This window comes from Ictidomys tridecemlineatus, chromosome 1 (assembly GCF_052094955.1).
Source record: "Ictidomys tridecemlineatus isolate mIctTri1 chromosome 1, mIctTri1.hap1, whole genome shotgun sequence".
Classification (NCBI taxonomy): Eukaryota; Metazoa; Chordata; class Mammalia; order Rodentia; family Sciuridae; genus Ictidomys; species Ictidomys tridecemlineatus.
In genome coordinates, this window is record NC_135477.1 from 83,379,650 (window position 1) to 83,401,532 (window position 21,883).

Below are 21,883 nucleotides of genomic sequence, written 5' to 3' on the forward strand. Positions count from 1 at the left end.
TTTTTTTCCTTTTTCTAAACTTTCCTCTCCTCTTGCTTGGAGGTCATTTATTAAGTCTGAGTGTTGGTGGCCAGAAATATAAGCGTGTTCCTTCAGTGCCTCAAATCTATTTCTAGTCTCTTCTATCTCATATCCACCTCAAACTTAGAATGAAAGAGTAAGACAACTTTCTTCTCAGCTGTGAACTATTCCTACATCAATAGATTTTTCTGCCATATGGAAAAAGGCAGGTAGCTATACAATATGGACTTTAAGTTGTGCAGCAATTAGTGATTTGAAATACTACCCTGCAATACTAACAACATATATTTGACTAAATTCTAGTTTTTAACCACATAACAGGCACATACAACCCTTAAAAATAGAGTTATATGCTAGGGGTCTGCTAGACTTCATATTTTCTTAAATAGCAATATAGATGTTTGATTAGTAGCCAGAGGTAAAATCAGGAAAAGTAGCCTTAAGAACATTCAATTCGTACATTCAGTCCAATTTTTATACCCAGGTTTTTAAAAACTTATCTGTGGTGTTTGAAAGCATTTAGAATAATTGAGGATGAAATGGGGGATTTTCATGATTCTTCACCAGTTTTTACCTTCAACTGTAAAAAAAAAAAAAAAGGTAATATGAAAAGAGATACAGAAAAATAGTAGGAAAAATGACAGTGTACAGATAATCATTTGGAAGCCTTTCTTTGTTCAAAGACAAATAATGATCATAACAAAGGTGGCTTACCTTAACAGAATTTAAAAGGCAAATAAGTTGATATAAAAAATGCAAGGATATTTAATATGTTGAGTTGCTTCAAGAGCAGTCCAATGCAAATTTGCAAGATCAATGTTTTCCTGGCAGAGAAGCAATTACATTTAAGAAAGTTTTAAAAGATGGTTACCAAGCAACTACATTCAGCCTACGCACATTGTTCATAATCTCTGGTAAATTATAGAAAATGACAGCCTGTCATTATAGAACAGAGACATACAAAAATTAGGGCATTGTTATTCTGTGTTCCTCCCACAGGAGAAAGATCAATTATATCTTTGGTACAATGATTAGGTTAAATAACAACAATAGATATTAAATGTTACCACGTTGTGGTATAAATGTGTAAAAAGTCCAGAAGTTTTTCAAGTTTTGTAAGCAGGTATAGCCCTGCTTTGACCTGACTTCACATCATATCGTTTCCGTCATATCAGGGGCAGCTCAATACACTCTGTTGGCAGCATTTTAAGTGAATATTTAGTAGAAAGATTTCTGCCAAAAAATACACATATAGGTATAAATAATAACTCAGAATTTTTAAATCTAATAAAATGATGATTTTCTTGAATATTGATATTCTTTGATGGTGGCATCTTAATGACTGCCTACTATTCCTCTAGCTGAGATGATCACTATATAGCCATAGATAAAATCAAAATGCCCTTATTTAAAATTATTAGGAAAATACATACTTTCTTGGGTATCAAAATACATTTTTAATTGGTTCTTTTTAGTCATACATGACAGTAGAATCCATTTTTACATAATTATAAAAGCATAGAGTATATCATGTTCTAATTCAGTCCCCAATACCTTTTCTTCCCTCTCCATCCCCTCATCTCCTGCTGCCTTCTCTGTGTTGTTCTTTCTACCATTTACCCATAGGTTTTTTATTATTAATTTCTTATGGATGTATCTGATGGTGAGATTCACAGTGGTGTACTCACATATGTATATAGGAAGGTTATATCAGATTCATTCCACTGTCTTTCCTTTTCCCATGCCCCCTCCCTTTCCTTCAGTCCTCTTTTTCTACTACACTGAACTTCTATTCACCCCCTCCCACCTCATTGGGGGTCATTATCCACATTATCAGAGGAAACATTAACCTTTGATCTTATGGGATTGGCTTATATCACTTAGCATGATAGTCTCCAGATCTGTCCATTTGCTGGTAAATGTCATAAAGTCATTCTTCTTTATGGCTGAGGAATACTCCATTGCATATAAATGCCACGTTTTCTTTATCCATTCATTTGTTAAATGGCACCTATTTTGGCTCCATATCTTAGTTTTGGTGAATTGTGCTGCTATAAACATTGATGTAGCTGTGTCACTCTCGTATGCTGATTTAAAAATCCTTTGGATATATACCAAGGAGTGGGATAACTGGCTCAAATGATGGTTCTATTCCTAGTTTTTGGAGGAATCTTCATAACGTTTTCCAGAGTGGGTGCACCAATTTACATTCCTACCTACAATGTGCCCTTTTCCCCACATCCTCATCAACACTTACTGTTACTTGTATTCTTTTTTATATTTTTGTTTATTGTTTCTTTTTAGTTATACATGACAGAAATAACCATTTTGATATAAATGTATAAGAATGGAATATATCTTATTCTAGTTAGGGTTTCATCCTTATAAATGTACACAGTGGTGGGATTCACTGTGTTTTTTCATATATGTACATGGGGAAATTGTCAGATTCATTACACAGTCATTCCTTTGCCTATCCCTCATCCCTTCCCACATTCCCCATTGCCTAATCTATTGCACTTCTATTCTTCCCCAACCCATTTCTCTTATTTAGGTTAGCTTCCACATACCAGAGAAAACATTTGACCTTTGGTTTTTTGGGATTGGCTTATTTCACTTACCATGATAGTCTCCAGATTCATCCATTTGCTGGCAAATGTTATAAAAAAACTATTCTATTTATGGCTGAGTAACACTCCATTGTGTGTGCATATGTATGTATATATGTATCACACTTTCTTTACCCATTCATCTGTTGAAGGGCACATAGTTTGGTTTCATAGCTTAGCTATTGTGAATTGAGCTTCTATAAATATTGATATGTCTGTGTCACTATAGTATGCTGTTTTAATTCCTTTGGATATATACCAAGGAGTGGGATAACTGGATCAAATGTTTGTTCCATTCCAAGTTTTCTAAGAAATCTTCATACTGCTCTCCAGAGTGGTTTCACCAATTTTCAGTCTCACCAGCAATGTATAAGTGTACCTTTTTCCCACATCCTCATCAACATTTATTGTTAATTGTATTCTTGATAATTGCCAAGAATACTGAGATGAAATCTCAGTGTAGTTTTGATTTGTGTTTCTCTAATGGCTAGAGATATTGAACATTTTCTCATATATGTGTTGACCATTCATATTTCTTCTTCTGTGAAGTGCCAGTTCAGTTCCTTTGCCCATTTATTGATCAGGTTATTTGGTGTGTGTGTGTGTGTGTGTGTGTGTGTGTGTGTGTGTGTGTGTTGTGTTACTTGCATTCTTGATAATTATCATTCTGACTAGAGTGACATGAAATCTTAGTGTAATTGTAATTTTCAAAATACTTCTTTAAAAAGAGTGTGTCACTGAATTTATAATCACATGATCAACATATTCCAAATAAGTGTTCCCAAGTTTCAGGGAAAACCTATTGTCCAAATGTATTTTAAAATTTCATCAATTCCCTTATTAATGAAAATAATTCCCTTGGTTGCATTAAGTCAGATCTTTATTAAGTTATCCACTTTAATTATATGCATTATAAAATAATCCATCTTTAGAAATGATGAAGTACTTTCTTTTCTTGCTCCCATTATCCCACACCTCTCCCCAGCCTATAATGACCAAGTTCAGATGTAAACAATGAGCACTCAGGCTCTTTCTTACCACTCAGCAACAACCATTTCCCACAGCTGTATCTCTCTAATATGGCTCTCGCTACGTGTCAGTCAAAATTCTGAGGACAGAAGCAACTTGTTGTCTAGCCCAGTTCATTTTGGAACTATATTATTGTTGAATGAAACTCTTGTTACTAACCCTCTCTTTAGGACTATGTGAATTTTCTTTTATTCCATTTCTGTTTTTCTCTTCTTTGTGTCTCTGCTTAATGGATAAACAGTTTTCTCATACTTTCTGGCTTTTCATAACATGGTTGACCAGGGCCGTATCTATAATTCATGTTTTTAATTCTTTCATCTCTATCTACCACTTCTATCCAAATCATTCCTTTACATTCCTTAGTTTGAATTTTTGAGGAACCAAAAATAATTAACCCAGCTCATCATTTTAAGCCACACCCTGTTCAACAACAACAACAACAAAATACTGCCTAACCTATAGGTCATGTGACTGCTTTTTTTTTAATTATTCAAAATTCTTTTACACTCCATCCCAAGATGAGGTATGTCTTCTCTCCTTGAATCTAGGCTGTGTGAACATAGTAGAAGTGACACAGTAGGATTCCAGGATCGGACCTTAAGACACTAGCAACTTGCTCTTGGAATTCATCCAGCACAGTTTAAGGAAGCCTAGGCTACACAGAGAGTTAATACAGGTATAATGGCTGAAGTTCCAGGCAATGGCCAACATCAACCACTGGATCTCTGGGTAAAGCTGCCTCCAAATGACACCAGTCTGCAGCCACTTAATCACTCCTAGGCTCCAAGTCTTTCCCTCTGATGTATCAAATATCATAGAGCTGTGATAAGCCAGCCTCTTGCCATCTGAATTCTCGATCCATAGCATCTGTGAGCATAATAAAATGCATGCTTGATACCACTAAATTTTAGGGCCATTTGTTATATAACAATAGAAAATTGAAAAATATTTTAGTTCTATTAATTAATTATCTGTATCACAAAGCCACACATTTCAGTGGCTTAAACGTTTTTCTTTGGAAAAGCAAAGAATGGTTATAATTACTATTTTTATTTAAGTACAGAGGAAAAGTAAAGGAAAAAAAAAGGAGTATACACTGTATAGATGAGGTTACTTATTGAAAAGGCAACTATACAAACTAAACCCTAGTCCCTAATGAGCTTCTAGGATATTGCTTACTTTTCCTCTGTACTTAAAAAATTTATCAATAGTCACCATACTATACAATAGCACACCCAAACTTCTCATTTATTCCACTGCAGCTTAATATCCATTGATCAATCTTTCCCTATCCCACCATTCTGCTCTCAAATTCTATATGATCAACTTTTTCATATTTTGATCCTGAAACTTGATATTTATTTAAATATTTGTGATCAAGCAGAATCCACAAATTTCTAGTCTGTTTTTTTCTCTTAATATTATAATTTTTTGTCGTTAGTATAACCTCTTAAATCATGTTTCCTTCTTGTATTTTATGACCAAAAATAGCAAAATGAAGAGAAAAGTTGAAGCCAATATCTAACAAATAATTTTCCATTTTTCTTTAACACCTTACTATTAATAACAAAACATTTTATTACTTATTTATTCTTTTGAAATATGATTAATTTTAATCTTATACACAAAAACATAAAAGTTGTACATATTGATGACATGCCACATGATAAATGTCTATATTACACAAGATTTAAATTAAATTAAACATATTTACTTCCCCAAACCTCTATCATTTCTTTGTAGCAAAAACTTTCCAAATTCTTTCTTCTAGCTTTTTGGAATACACACTACATTATTGTTATCAATAGTCACCATACTATACAATAGCACACCCAAACTTCTCATTCCTTCTACTGCAGCTTAATATCCATTGATCAACCTTTCCCTATCCCACCATTCTGTTCTCAACTTCTATAGGATCAACTTTTTCAGATTCCACACAAGTGAGATCATTTTGTATTTAATTCCCTGTTCCTGACTTATTATGCTTAACATAATGATCTCCAGGTCCGTCCAAAAACATTTTAATTTTTAAGTAGAATTAGGCAGCAAACAAATTTGCTTAATTATAACTCTCTAATTGCTTCTTTTTATTTCAAGTTTATTTTTGGTTTTTGTTGTTGTTTTGAGACAACCAGAGCTGGCCTTGAATTCCTTGGCTCAAGCAATCCTCCAATTTCTGTCTCAAGTAGCTAAGACTATAGGCACACACCATTGCACCCAGAAAGATTATTTTTTTCCTTTAAAATAGAATACATAAGATGGACAAATATATATATATATATATATGATGTATATCAATATATATATATCAATATATATATAAATAAGATGTATATCTATATATATATATCAATATATATATATATAAATAAGATGTATATCAATATATATATATCAATAAGAGATCCAATAAGAAGTAAGCTAATTGATGACAAAAATTTGATCAGTCACAGAACCTTGGAAGTCCTCAAGAACTGAATAAACTAGATTATCATTGAATACAGCAGTTTAGGTTGGATTGAAAGCAAGAGTAGTAATTGAAAATCTTTATAAGGAGTACATAGGACCCCAATGAACTTCACCAGCCCATTTAGATAGGGAATGAAGAAGACCAGGTCAGGGAGCAGAATATCAGGAAATTGATCCAGAGAGACTCTGACCTGGGGAAGATCAAACAAAATGAGTATACAGATGAGGTGACTTATTGAAAAGGCAACTATACAAACTAAACCCGAGTCCTAATGAGCTTCTAGGATATTGCTGGTCATTCCTATGTCACCCCAGGCAGGAAAGTGGAGACATATATAAAATAGATAGATAGATATAGATCTCCATCTCCATAGAATAGCAGAATAGCAATGTGTGTGTGTGTGTGTGTGTGTGTGTGTGTGTGTGTGATAAGGTTCTCCTTAGAGTAAGGAGTAGACTACCTATTAAATCACACAACTTGGGGTTTTCATTTCAAGAAGGACCTAGAACTTCCACTCAGGACACAGCATCTCTATCCAGTATTTCAGGAGCTCATTTTTAAATATAAATGGCAGCCACTGATTATAAGTCATGTGAAGAAAAACCTAATATAAAACGCAGGTCACAGAGGTTCACAAAGAAAAAGAACTCTGAGGAAAGGGAGAAAAGGTAGAAAGAAGAAACAAACAAAACCTCGAAATAAAAAAAAATGAGATTCTTGGTAGAAACATAAATTAGTACAGCCCTATAGAAAACAGTACAGAAGGCTCAAAAAATGAAAAATCAAACTAGCATATGATCTAGAAATCCCACTACTTGATACACATCCAGAGGAAATGCAATCTGTGTGCTGAAGAGACCTCTGCCATTTCATGTTCATTGCAATGTGTTCATAACAGCCAGGATGTGAAATCACCTAGATGTCTAGCAGTGGTTGAATGGATAAAGAAAGTTTATTATATATACACAGTGGAATGCTATTTAACTTTTAAAAGAAGGAAGTGTCATTTGCAACAAAATGGTTGAAACTGGAGGACATTATGCTAAGCAAAAAAAGCCAGAAGACAAATACCACATAATCACATTTTTATTTGGAATCTAAAGAAATATTAATCAATTACCTGTGGTTAATAGTAGGGATGGGAGGTGACTGAAGATTGCAGTGCTGAGATTGGGGATATGTAAAGCAAAGGATACAAATTTTTAGTTAGATAGGAAAATTACTTCAAGAGATCTACCATGTAACATGGTAGATTGTTAATAACAAACAATATACTGTGTACTTGAAAATTGCTGAGATTTAAAGTATTCTTGCCACAAGAAAGTATGATTATATAAGGCAATATATGTTCATTAGCTTTATCCACTCCACAATATATACATATTTTGAAATGTATTTACATACAGTTTTACTTACAAATAAAAATAATAACAATTAAACATTGTATTTGAAGACCTCATTGGTGTAAATACAAGAAAAATAAATTAAAGGCATAAGACTAGAAATAAAATCAGAGAGACAATAGAAAATATTACATCCATAAAAACAGAGGAACAAGCCAAAAACAAAAGCTCTCTGAAATTAAAATATTAATACATACTTTTAAAATTAAATTTAAAAATTAGAAGATAAAATTAAGAAAATTTCCTAGAAAGACAGATTAAAAGACAAAGAGATGGAAAATGCTGGTAGGGAAAAAAAGAAAAAGAAAGTGCAGCATTCAATCCTATTAATAAGAGTTTCTGGAAGAAAAAATAGGATAAATGAATAAAAGATGTCTTCAAAGAAACAAAGCACATTTAAAAAAAGAAAATCTGCTTAGCATGCTAGAAATCCCTGGATTCAATCTTCAGCACCACAAAAAAATAAATAAATAAATAAATAAATAAGACAGATCTGAAGGGCGTGAGTTTCAATGTGAAAAGATTCACAGGTAGTACAGCACAGTGAATTAATATGACTCTCACCAAGGTATGTTATGGTCAGATTTTAGCACACTGAGGAGAAGGACAAGATCCAAAACTTTTGGGGGAGAGGAAGGGAGGGAAAAAAAGGTTCATATAAGAGAAGCATTGCACATCCCAAAGTAACAATGGAAACTAGAAAAAAAAAAGAGATTAATATCCTCAGAAGACTGGGAAAAAAATATTTTCAACCTCAAATTCTTTTCCCAAACAGTCCATCATGGGTAATAATAAATTACTTTAAGTTATGCTTCATCAAAGAATAAGACAATAAGTGGAGGAAAGGTAAGATCCAGAGTAGGAGAGAAGCAAAGGGAATTCTCAGGATGATAGTGAAGCATAAAAGAAGGGGAGAAAAATATGATGTGTTTTCTCTTACTTTTGCCATTTGGTTTCCTGACAATGCTTCTCATTGACCAAACCAGCTTTCTACAACAAACATGGCACCTTGGAGAATTCAGTAGATAGACAGCAGACAGCTCTCTTTTTTATTAGACAATCAGAACAAGTGAACAATGAATGACAGAGCCAAGACCAATGCACCAAGACTAGCACAAGTGTTTATCCTCATTGGTTTTGTTTGTTTGTTTGTTTGTTTGGTGTGTGTGTGTGTGTGTGTGTGTGTGTGTGTGTGTGTGTGTGTGTGTTGCTGGGGATTGAACCAGGGCTTTGTGCAGGCAAGGCAAACACTCTACCTACTGACCTATGTCCCCAGCCTTATCTTCAATTTCTAAAGAAATTGTTTATATTATACCATTTCAGTTGTTAAATTTTAAACATTACCTATTGACTTCCCATCATAGAAATACACATCAGAGGGCTGGGGTTGTGGCTCAGCAGTAGCATGCTTGCCTAGCATGCATGAGGCACTGGGTTCAATTCTCAGCACCACATACAAATAAGTGAAAATAAAAAAATCCATCAACAACTAAAAAAAATTTAAAAAAAAAAAGAAATACACATCAGAACTTAAAGGGAAATTTATAGCTTTGAGTGCATAGACAAGAGAAGACCAAAATATAAACCAAAATTTATAAAAGTTCTGCATGAAAACATAAAGGAAAACTTTTACACTTCAATAAAAGCAAAAATTCTTACATAGGAATCATTAAAGCAAAAGTTCATTCCATTAACTTGATCAAAATTTAAAATGAGTGTTTTTCTAAGTCATCAGGCAAATGCAAATTAAAACTATATTGTTAATCACTATACTACCACAAAAACAGCAAATTAATAAATATTGGATATGCCAAACATTGGGAAGGTTATGGAGCAACTAAATTTCCATTCATTGTTAATGGAAATGCAAAATTATGTAGCCACTTTGGAAAACAGTATAACAATCACTTATGTAGTTAAACCTACTCTTAAATAAAACCCAGCGATTCTACTCCTAGGTATTTATTCAGTTTTTTGTCATTCAATTGTGTACAAAATTTACTTTAAAGACTTGCAAGGGTTATTGTGGATGAAAGGAATTGGAAAAAAATCCTTCCAAGGTTAAATTGGAAAAAAAAAACATGCAATAATTTAAAGAACACTTTTTGAAGAACCCAGAAAGAATTGTACAAGAATGTTCATAGAAGCTCTGTTTAAAATAGCCAAAACCTGGAAACAATCCAAATGTCTATGGATATGTGAATAGATAAACAAGTTGACCTATCCCTCAACCAGTGCCTCCAGGTTTTAACAACTATAAATTACATGTTAATATCTTGTCTGGATATTAAAGTCTTCATTCTTTACTATTTTTTCAAAAAGTGTTCTTCAAATTATTGCATGTTTTTTCTTCTAATTGAACCTTGAAGGATGTTTTTTCAATCCCCTTCATCCAATAACCCTCAAAAGTCTTTAAGAATAAATTTTGTACATGATTGAATCTTTCTCTCCAAAGATAAAGCATCATCTCCACTTGGTCAGGTGTACTGGAGGAGACAGCACTGCTTTTATTGGCTCTCTACCGGATCTCTACCACAACCTCACTTCCAATGTTCCACCTAAGAAACTGAATTTTCTACTGAGTGTCTTATTCCACAATTGGGGTTCTGAAGATGATGGGATCTGCTATGATCAAACCAGTTCATCATGGCTCAGTGCTAGTACTTCGTAGACATGGTCAGAATTAGACGGCGTATGTTTGTTACTTTAACTGAATTTAGTTTGGCTTAATTTTATAATCATATATTGTGCACCAACTATGTGCCAATCAAGGTACCAATTTCTGTGAGGAGGCAAAGATAAACAGGTCCAGGGCCCTATTATCTCAGATCTTTCATTCTATCCTTGTAGTGATCATAAACCAAAAGCAAAATGTTCCAAGGACACAGAGAGGCTGCCTGGGCACAGAGGAAAGAGGAATGTTCGGGTAAGAAAAAGAGCAACACTGTAAAGATCAGCTTTAATGTTCTGTATAAAAATATTGATGTAAGGTTAAGGTTTTGTATATTGTTTTGAACAAACCCTGAGGCCTAGGAATTGGCTGAACTTGGTGCTTGTGATGAACTTGCTTCACTGCTCTTCAACTGTAAGGTTTAGAAGACCCAGAGCTTGTGATTTTGCTTTGCAACCGTATTTCTCACACTACTTGTTTAGGTGGTAATTCCTTGAGCTACGAATAGAAACTGCCAACGAAATTTAATGGAGAAATGAATGGTGGGGTAACTATCCATTCAACATTTTATTGTTAATTATAAACTTGCTGCAGAATTTCAGTTCCCAAGGAAGCTTAAATTTTGTCCTAATTAAAAGAGACAAGTGGTGTGTATCAGGAGCAGCTGCTCCAAAGAGAACTTTTGCTTAACAGTCATTTTCAAATTATGCACAGGCAAATGCATTCGGTTTTGTTTCTTTCCATTTCAACCTTGATAGTGGGTTTGAAATGTCTTCATATAGAATGTAAAGGAAAATTGGTTAATATTTCAAAATTTATTGTGCCTATTCACTTCATTTTCTCAATCCTGTGCAAAGCTATGCAAGATAATTCAGCTTTTTAAAAAAAAAATCATGCTTTTAAAATATAGGGATAGAATATCTCTAATGAACCTAGATGCAAAAATCCTCAATAAAATTCTGGCGAACCGGATTCAAAAACATATCAAAAAAATTATACACCATGATCAAGTAGGATTCATCCCTGGGATGCAAGGCTGGTTCAATATACGGAAATCAATAAATGTTATTCACCACATCAATAGACTTAAAAATAAGAACCACATGATCATCTCAATAGATGCAGAAAAAGCTTTCGACAAAGTACAGCATCCCTTTATGTTCAAAACTCTAGAAAAATTAGGGATAACAGGATCATACCTCAACATTGTAAAAGCAATCTATGATAAGCCACAGGCCAGCATCATTCTGAATGGAGAGAAATTGAAGGCATTCCCTCTAAGATCTGGTACAAGACAGGGATGCCCTCTCTCACCACTTCTGTTCAACATAGTTCTCAAAACACTGGCCAGAGCAATTAGACAGACGAAAGAAATTAAAGGCATAAAAATAGGAAAAGAAGAACTTAAATTATCACTATTTGCTGATGACATGATTATATACCTAACAGACCCAAAAGGGTCTACAAAGAAACTATTAGAGCTAATAAATGAATTCAGCAAAGTGTCAGGGTATAAAATCAACACGCATAAATCAAATGCATTCCTGTATATCAGCGACAAATCCTCTGACACAGAAATGAGGACAACTACTCCATTCACAATATCCCCCCCCAAAAATAAAATACTTGGGAATCAACCTAACAAAAGAGGTGAAAGATTTATACAATGAAAACTACAGAACCCTAAAGAAAGATATAGAAGAAGACCTTAGAAGATGGAAAAATATACCCTGTTCATGGATAGGCAGAACCAACATCATCAAAATGGCGATACTACCAAAAGTTCTCTATATGTTCAATGCAATGCCAATCAAAATCCCAACAGCATTTCTTGTAGAAATAGATAAAAGAATCATGAAATTCATATGGAATAATAAAAGACCCAGAATAGCAAAAACAATGCTAAGCAGGAAGTGTGAATCAGGCGGTATAGCGATACCAGACCTCAAATTATACTACAGAGCAATAGTAACAAAAACAGCGTGGTACTGGTACCAGAACAGACAGGTGGACCAATGGTACAGAATAGAGGACACAGTAACCAATCCACAAAACTACAACTATCTTATATTTGATAAAGGGGCTATAAGCATGCAATGGAGGAAGGATAGCATCTTCAACAAATGGTGCTGGGAAAATTGGAAATCCCTTTGCACCAAAATGAAACTGAATCCCTTTCTCTCACCATGCACAAAAGTTAACTCAAAATGGTTCAAGGAGCTTGATATTAAATCAGAGACACGGCGTCTGATAGAAGAAAAAGTTGGCTATGATCTACATACTGTGGGGTCGGGCTCCAAATTCCTCAATAGGACACCCATAGCGCAAGAGTTAACAGCTAGAATCAACAAATGGGACTTACTCAAACTAAAAAGTTTTTTCTCAGCAAAAGAAACAATAAGAGAGATAAACAGGGAGCCTACATCCTGGGAACAAATCTTTACTCCACACACTTCAGATAGAGCCCTAATATCCAGAGTATACAAAGAACTCAAAAAATTAGACAATAAGACAACAAATAACCCAATCAACAAATGGGCCAAGGACCTGAACAGACACTTCTCAGAGGAGGACATACAATCAATCAACAAGTACATGAAAAAATGCTCACCATCGCTAGCGGTCAGAGAAATGCAAATCAAAACTACCCTAAGATACCATCTCAATCCAGTAAGATTGGCAGCCATCATGAAGTCCAACAACAACAAGTGCTGGAGAGGATGCAGGGAAAAGGGTACACTTGTTCATTGTTGGTGGGACTGCAAAATGGTGCAGCCAATTTGGAAAGCAGTATGGAGATTTCTTGGAAAGTTGGGAATGGAACCACCATTTGACCCAGCTATTCCCCTTCTCGGTCTATTCCCTAAAGTCTTAAAAAGAGCATGCTACAGGGACACTGCTGCATCGATGTTCATAGCAGCACAAATCACGATAGCAAGATTGTGGAACCAACCTGATGCCCTTCAATAGATGAATGGATAAAAAAAATGTGGCATTTATACACAATGGAGTATTATTCTGCATTAAGAAACGACAAAATCATAGAATTTGGAGGGAAATGGATGGCATTAGAGCAGATTATGCTAAGTAAAGCTAGCCAATCCTTAAAAAATAAATGCCAAATGACTTCTTTGATATAAGGGGAGTAACTAAGGACAGAGTAGGGATGAAGAGCAGGAGAAGAAGATTAACATTAAATAGGGATGGGAGGGGGGAGGGAAAGGGAGAGAGAAGGGAATCTGCAGGGAAAGGGAAGGTGATCCTCAGGGTTTTATAAAATTACATACAAGAGGAAGTAAGGGGTAAGGAAGAAGTACACAAGTGGAATAAATGTCTTACAGTAGAGGTGGTCGAGAGAGAAGAGGGGAGGGGAGGGGAGGGGGTGGGGGGATAGTAGATGATAGGTTAGAGAGCAGAATTCATCAGACACTAGAATGGCAATGTGTAAATCAATGGAAATGTAACTGATGTAACCGATGTGATTCAGCAATCTGTATACGGGGTAATAATGGAAGTTCATAACCATTCTGAATCAAATTGTGAAACATGATATATTAAGAAAGATGTAATGTTTTGAAAGACCAACAATAAAAAAAATAAAAATTTAGAAAAATATATAGGGATAGAAGGAAAACAAAAGAAAAAAACAGAGAAAATGGAAGAAAGGAAATTGAAAAGGATAGAAAACATGAATGAAAAATTCAGACAAAACTTACAAAGAAAAGACTATTGGAAATACATTGTGGAGAGGAAAATACAAATATCTTCTCTGATTCTGCACTACACAATACACACTGGACTAACAGTGAACTGTATGCTAATATTTAGGGAAAAGATAATAAATGGTTCGAATTTGGAGATAGATTGCTCCTGGATTGCTCTTGATTTTTAGCGTTCTACTGACAGAAAGACCATGAGCAAAAAAATTTTTAAGCTTTAGATTCCCCATCTGTAAAACAGGCTTCATAATAATAATCTACCATAGGTTGACATCAGAGAGAGGAAAATAAGAATCACAATGTTGTTCCATATTATAAAATCAGATAAGCAAAAATGTTAAAAATCTAATATTAACAAGGGTTGTTGAGGAAACCAGGGAATAAAATTCTCACACCCAATGGATGGAACAATAAAACAGAAAGAAATTTAATGATAGAACAAGTTAGAAATGCTACAAATTGGACTCAATTATACTTCTCCTAGGGATTTCCCCTAGAGAAGCTTGCATGTATGCACAGAGATGTACACAAGAATGTTTACAGCTATATTCTTTGCAATGGCCAAAAATGGAAAAATTGATCAATCTCAGTGAAAAGGAATTAATCTGAGTAAGATATATCAATCAGTGACTTTCCTACACAAATGAAGTTCTAAAAATAAAGCAACCAGTTTCAGGTTTCAGAGTATCAATGCAGCATCACAGTGGAACTGGAAGAGGGCTGGACTTTACCCAGAGAGCCTGAACTAGGAGCTGGATACAATAACTAATGTGTACTTGGTAGTACAGCAGATGGGTTTCTTTATATTAGGATGAGACATTTAAAAGCCTTAAATGCATGAAAATCAGTGTGTGATATTGAGGGAGAAAAAGTAAGCCTCAAAGGGTGGAACGAACATAATATCTGTCCTTTTTGCCTGTCAAGCATCCCTATCCTGTAATTTGTTTAATTATAATTTTTGTTTCTGTCAATCATGATCCCCCTTAAATCTTCATCCCTGGCCAGTGGTTAGGCATAGAGTTAAACCTAGGTAAATCAGACACCCTCTGTCTCCTGGGAATTTAAATCTCAGATAGAAGTACAAAAAGATGGTAAGTGATGCCAGTGTCCCCCAAAAGCCTAACATAAATCTGCTAGCAGACTGATAACACTGAATCTCCTCCTTCATGAAAGAGATAGAAATTGAAAAATATAGGTAGCTGACACTTATTCTGGATCTAGATTTTCAGCCTTTCCCTGTGATGTGGCTGCCAGAAGTCCTCCATGTACTCACTGAAAGGCTGATTCACCATTATGGCATCACGTAGCCTATTGCTTCTGGTCAAGGAGCTCTATTTGCAAAGGGGAAGAGGCAATGGGATCATGATTTTATATAACACATTGATGGTGGTTAATTTCACATTGTATAACATAAATTACAGAATACCTATGAGAGGTTTGCTAAGCTAAATGGAGCTGGATTTGAAAATGTATCAGCAACTGATGAAACTTAACCTGTCTACATTTGGGAAAGGACATGAAGAAAGGGTTGCATTATATAAAAAGGGATATTTTATGTGGGTTTTGTTCTTGTTTGCTTGTTTACTTTTCTTTCCTTCTTTCTTTCAGAAATTAAATATGTGAAATAAGGTGTGCTTTGATGATGGGCAGCCAATAGAGTGAACTTTAGTGGGGAGGGGGTTGTCAGCATTTTTAGATGCCTAACATTCTGTATCCCTTTCCTGATGAGTCTTAGCAGAAGGCACATGACCTAGGGTATTTGACATAGGGGAGAATAATCGGGTACAGAAAGTATTCACTGTGTCACTAGGAATGCAAAAAAATGGAGCCGTGGAAAAGCTTCTCTGGTGTTTGTCTCAACCACATGTTCTAATATCCAGGGACAGCAAAAGAAACACTTCTTAATTCTGTTATGGATCCTATTGTGAGGCCTTCAACTAATCTTGCCTAGGATTAATATATGTTACTTGCTAAAACTAGGCAGTAACTATATCCGATTTAAAAACAAAAAAAAAAAAACTTGGCTGAAGAATAGTAATTGAGCAACATAGGACTCATTTCCCCATAAGTTAAGTCATGCTTTTTATGCCATGCTTGACCACGCAGGAGGCCTTAGGCATAATCTTATAAGCTGGTCCCAGGATTTAAGCTATACAGCGTCCTTGCAGTCCTCCTGGCATAAATGTTGCTGCAGCTTAGTTCCTAACAAAGTTATACAATCTTTATTAGTTCTATTTTGATGTTTGTAATCTGTTCCTTGGAACTTTCTTAGGGAAGCTGTTCAAAGGAGCTCTGTGGCTCCTTTAGCACCACAGTCTCTTTGGAGGAGTCAGTGAAGAAGGAAAAGTACCAGGATACAATCAAATGCCCATCGTTTGCCTTAAGAAAAAAATATTTTTTTCCACCCCACACAAATCCCCTGCTAAGATTTGGGCATAGCTTCAGCATGAGGGTAAGAGGCAACTACTGTGCACATTACTGTGTAATAAAAGACAAAAAAAATTTACATTTGACTCTGCCGTTTTGATCTTATGCTTCCAAAGAGCTGCATTAAAACAGCATCATCAAAAGTCCCCTGCCTCAAAAAAACCTAAACAAAACCCTGGATCAAAATGGCTGCTTCTCCCCACCCCCTTGGCCCCATGTCCTCATTCATGCCACTGTTGCGGCAGGAATGCTGTGGACGGCATTTCTCTGAAAAGCAACTCCTTACTCTGCCCTCTCCCTTGAGGTGGCCCCCTCACAAGCAGTGTGTTAACCATGCTCCAAGGACAGGAGTGTCAGAGACATTAGCCTTTCTTTAAACACTCCTTGACTGGGTTGTCATCTGCAGATAGAGATGCCTTCGCAGTCTAGTACCCCACAATAGGGATGTAACTACAGCCACTTGTTGAAAACCAGAGATATAGTTGAGTGGGAACTGTTCTCCTATTGTAACTCCTTCCTCCCTCCTCACAGATCAGCCTCACATATGAGCCTGGTGGGGTGGGGTTTTGGAAGAGTGACTCAGTCCTAATCTACCACCACCCTCACCACCACCCCATCTCTCCTCTTCCCACAGCCCTCTTCCTTTAACCCTGTCTACCTCCAAGGTCTCTGCAATATATAATCACAACCCAGCTTCTCCCCTAGTATCTACCACAAGTCCCCAGAAGAATAGGCAAGTCTCAGACACCACCATTTCCCTCAAAGTCTTGCAGCCTCCATAAGCCCAAGTGTGTCGTGCCAGAGTGTTTCTGTTGGTTCCACTTACCTCACTGTGCAGAAGGCAAAGGCAGATTTTGCTGGTTCTGGGCTGGGAGAGAGCACTGAGAGGCAGAAGGCATCTTCTATTCCAGGTTCTAGCTCATTTGCTCTTCAAAGATTCAAACTATTAAACATATTTTGTAACCATAGAATTAATTCTTACCCTCAAATGCACATGATAAATTTATGGCATAATTTTGATCTTATTTCACATAAATAAATATCACGATCTTACTATGAAGAGAATATTGGATCCTTCTTGTCCTGTTATATGACAATTCATCCTACATTAGATGACCATAAATCCATAAATCGTGCCATGCTTAAATTCTAATGACTTGATTTCCCCTAACTATGGGGGCAGGAGAGAAGTTTAATTTGTTCTACTGCACGTGTTATAACAGTCTGACTAGGCATGACTTTTTGTCAAACCATTATAAATTTCGAATTTGTAACATAGTATAAGATCTTACTCAAAAGCTTTCATGTGACCTTCGTGTTCTCAATTTTATAATGATTATCATTTAAGAAATCACCTGAATGTTTTGCCATGTCATCTTCAGTATTTTCATATTTTCCACATCAGGTGTTTTCTGCCATTTAATATGACATCCTAAATGTCCTGTCTTTCAATATTTAAATAAATCTATACAACTTGAATATGGCATTTTCAGTATTGTAATCTTTTGCCCATCAATGATTGTCAGCCCTGATTGGCCAGGAAACTGGCCAGCAGCTGCTGACAATCCCATCATTGTATTTTTCACAAGGCAATAGCATTGCCTTGATCAAGAGATGTATAGTCAAGACAATATGGAAAAAAATAGAAAAACTAAAATGTCTAGAGCAGATTCAGCGCATTTTTCTGGCAGTAGAGAGCTGTTACTATAAATGTTCCTCAGCCATTTGCAAAGCTCCCCTATAACCTGACTACATTATATAGTTCTGCATATAAAAAATAGTGGTTTAATGGTGTTCTAAGATTTCAACACAGAGAAAGTCTTCATAATGAGAGTTTTCAGATAGCAATATAAGTATAAAACCCTCACCACCTTTGATTATAGTTGTGAAATATATAGTTGTAAATCCAATGATGCCAATTAGAAGCACACTTGTATAAGTAAAAGCTCAGTCCTGAATAAAGCAGGAGCAACTTCCTAAGGCTTAGGTTTGGGATTTGCAGACTAGCTGGAAAAGTGTATGAGTCTTCATAGACTTCTATTTGATTGCTTCAAAATAAACTAAACCTATAAACCACACACACACACACACACACACACACACACACACACACAAATGGTGGACACAAAACCCTTTTACTTGTCCCCTGAAATACCATTTTATATACATGCAATATTCAGTTTGTTTACCAAGTAGAAAATCCCTGCCAGTTGTTTGTAGACTACAACTAAACTAAAATATGTTTTGTTAGATAACAGATGTTTCAAAAATAAACTTTAATTTTAAAATGATTTTAGATTTACAGAAAATTCAAGAAGATCATACAAGGAGTTCCCATATGGGTATTATTTCCCATATTATTAATATGTTCTATTGATATGATACATTTGTTGCAAGTAATGAACAAATGTTGTTATATTATTATTAACTAAAGTATCATTTCTTCAAATTCCCTTAGTTTTCACTAAATGTCCTTTTTCTGTTCCAGGGTCCTTTCTAGATGCTATATTTAGTGTTCATGTCTCTTTAGGCCCTCTTGGCTGTGACTTTCTCAAACTCTCCTTGTTTCTGATGTCCTCTACAGTTTTGAGGAGTACTTATCAGGTCCATTATAGGACTGTTCATTAACTGTTTGATATTTTTCTCAGGAGCAGGCTTTTGGGGAGAAGTGTCACAGAGATAAAGTGCCATTCTCATCATGACATGACAAGTCCATAGATGTTGACCTTCGTCATCTGGCTGAAGTAGCTTTTGTCAGGTTTCTACTACTACAAAGTTATTCTTTGTCCCCATCCCTTTCGACACTGTACTTTGGAGAGAAGTCACTGTACATGATCCACACTTCAGTGTTGGTGTAATGTTCCCTATCCTTTACAGCAAATTACCTACATAAATTATTTAAAATTATGCACGGAAGATACTTAACTGTTCAATTCCTATGTATAAGAATAACAGTATTGAATGGTTAACCAGTACTCTCGTGAGACAGCTTTATCAACTAGAGTGCAGGGCTTATATATACTCCCTTTGCTTTCAGCTTATAGCTGCCTCTCATTTCCAAAGTTACTTAGAACTGTACTTTTTTCCTCTCTCAAATTAAGCAAAGTTATTTCAAACATTTATAATCCATTTAGATGCTCTTATCACTTTCTCTTGTTCTCATTCTGTGTTGGCATCCCCTGAATCTCCTAAATGATTTTTCTTCAATTTACATACATTAAGTTTCATTTCTTATTCTGTAAAGTTATATGGGTCTCAACAAATGCATAATGTTCACAATTTGATTATCATATAAAATAATTTTCCATCCTCACATCTCTTGCACATTCCTTCCCTTTCCCTTTGAATCCATGGAAACTACCCATCTTTTAACCATTTTATTTGTGTAGCTTTGCCTTTCCAGCATGTCAAAAGTTGGAATCATACAGCATGTAGCCTTTTCAGAATTACTTCTTTCACTTGGCAATACACGTTTAAGTTTTCCTCATGTCTATGTGTGGCTCAGTAATTCATTTTCTTTCAGCATGGAATAATTTTCCATTGTATAAACATATTAATTTATTCATCCATTCACCTGTTGTTTTGCCTAGTTTTATGGAGATTATAAATAAAAATGTTGTTAAATATTCATACAAAAGTTTTGTATGGATGTTTCCTACTCATTCGGGCAAATACCTAGGAGCATTAGTGCCAGATCATATGGTAAGACTATGTTCATCTTTGTAAGAAGCTGCTAAAATTTCTTCCAAAATAACTAAACCAGGGGCTGGGGATATAGCTCAGTTGGTAGAGTGCTTGCCTCCCTCCCAAAGTAGCTAACCCATTTCACTTTCTTACCAGCAATGAATGAGAGTTCCAATAATATTTTGTTTAAACTTTGAGAACAAGCAAGCTTTCAATTACACAGAATCTCATTGTTACAGAACAGCTCTGTCATGGGGTTTCAGTTTCTATGGCTCATGCCTTCTTGGAAATGAACAATGAACTTCAGCAACTGTTTAGAAGTGGCATTTATGTTTAGGAGAATATAAAAGTGTAATCCTTTTTCTCTCTTTAATAGCTAGCACACTCTGGCCATAGCAGTATCTATTGACCATATTCTTACTGTAAAAGGCTACAGGAAAAATTAAGCAAATAAATCTATAATTTATGTCATGCACACCGGTATTTTATCAAAGAGGAAGAGAGTATATCATTAATATCACCATTTTATTTTTTTTTATTTTGTGGGTGAATCATAATTATATAAAACAGTGGAATTTGTTCTTACATATTTGTACATGCACACAACATAACAATGTAATTTGGTCACTTTCATTGCCCAATAATTCTCATTTCCCTTTGCTCCTCTCTCTCCATGGTCTCCTTCCTCGCCCTTCTATTTTCATGAGATCCCCTCACAACATCAACATTTTAAATATTCAGGAATTAAAAGGACTAGGTGATTGTCTGCAATTACTAAATACAAAATAAGTAGAAAAAGATGTTATAGCAATGTCTTCCAAAATAACTAAACCAGGAGCTGGGGATATCTCTTTACCTGAGATTTGGGGTCAAAAAATCTCCTTTCATTACTTGTGTTAAGTGTCAGAGTTCAGTGATTCCCTTTCTTGCTGAAAAAAAAAAAATTAAAGTCAGCTGCTTCCATCTAGCAACTTACAGAATGCACAGATATTTTGTATCTACAAATACACAGAATATTTCTAGTATACCCATGGTCATCCTGTTTAGTGCATCATTCCCAGAAATATGTGGGTTCACAATTCCTATCAAGTTAAAACTTAGGTCTTTCAGAATGGTAATAAAAGAAACCTCAACCTGTCAAAAAAAATTTTTTCTTACTTGTATGTCAGCTTCTCTTTTCTAAAGACAGCTTTAATTATCTGATGACTACAGTTTCCAGAATTACTCTGAATAGTTTTCTGAAATAGTGCTATGAGGGTGCAAATAGTAGGCACTGAGAAAAGTTGTATTCTAAAAAAATCGACACATTTGGTGACCTTTAGGCATACACTACTTGCAATGAATAAATTTCCAAATTTATAAGATCCTCCCATTTAACATTTCATCTCATAACTCAAACAAAATACATTTATGTTTAAAATGTTGTGCCCCTCAACAAATGAATGGATAAAGAAATGTGGCATATAGACACAATAGAGTATTACTCAACCATAAAGAATGACTTTAAGGCATTTGTGGGTAAACAAGTAGAACTGGAAACTATCATGCTCAGTGAAATAAGCCAGTCCCAAAAGTCAAAGGTCAAATGTTTTCTCTGATATGCAGAAGCTAATCCAAAATAAGCCAGGTGGATGGATTAAAACAAAAGAACTAAAGAAAGATCAATGGAATAAACAAAGGGGAAGGAAGGAAGGAAGGTGGAATGGGATAGGAAAGTCAGTGGAATTAATCTAACCTAACTTTCTTATGCACATATATGAATATACCACAGTGAATCTCACCATCATGTACATCCACAAGACACTAATTAAGAGAAAACTATAAGTAAATAGCAAAAATATCAGTAG

General features: G+C 35.2%; 1 long non-coding RNA gene across 1 annotated transcript; it reads right to left on the reverse strand.

Annotated features, from left to right (window-relative positions):
• Window positions 1–3,592: 3,592 nt before the first annotated feature.
• Window positions 3,593–21,053, reverse strand: LOC120885618 (uncharacterized). The gene is made up of 3 exons (XR_005728332.2): window positions 20,893–21,053; window positions 17,179–17,295; window positions 3,593–4,526 (listed from the first exon to the last, which is right to left on the reverse strand). It is a non-coding gene; the product is annotated as an uncharacterized LOC120885618 (long non-coding RNA).
• Between the last annotated feature and the right edge of the window lie 830 nt (window positions 21,054–21,883).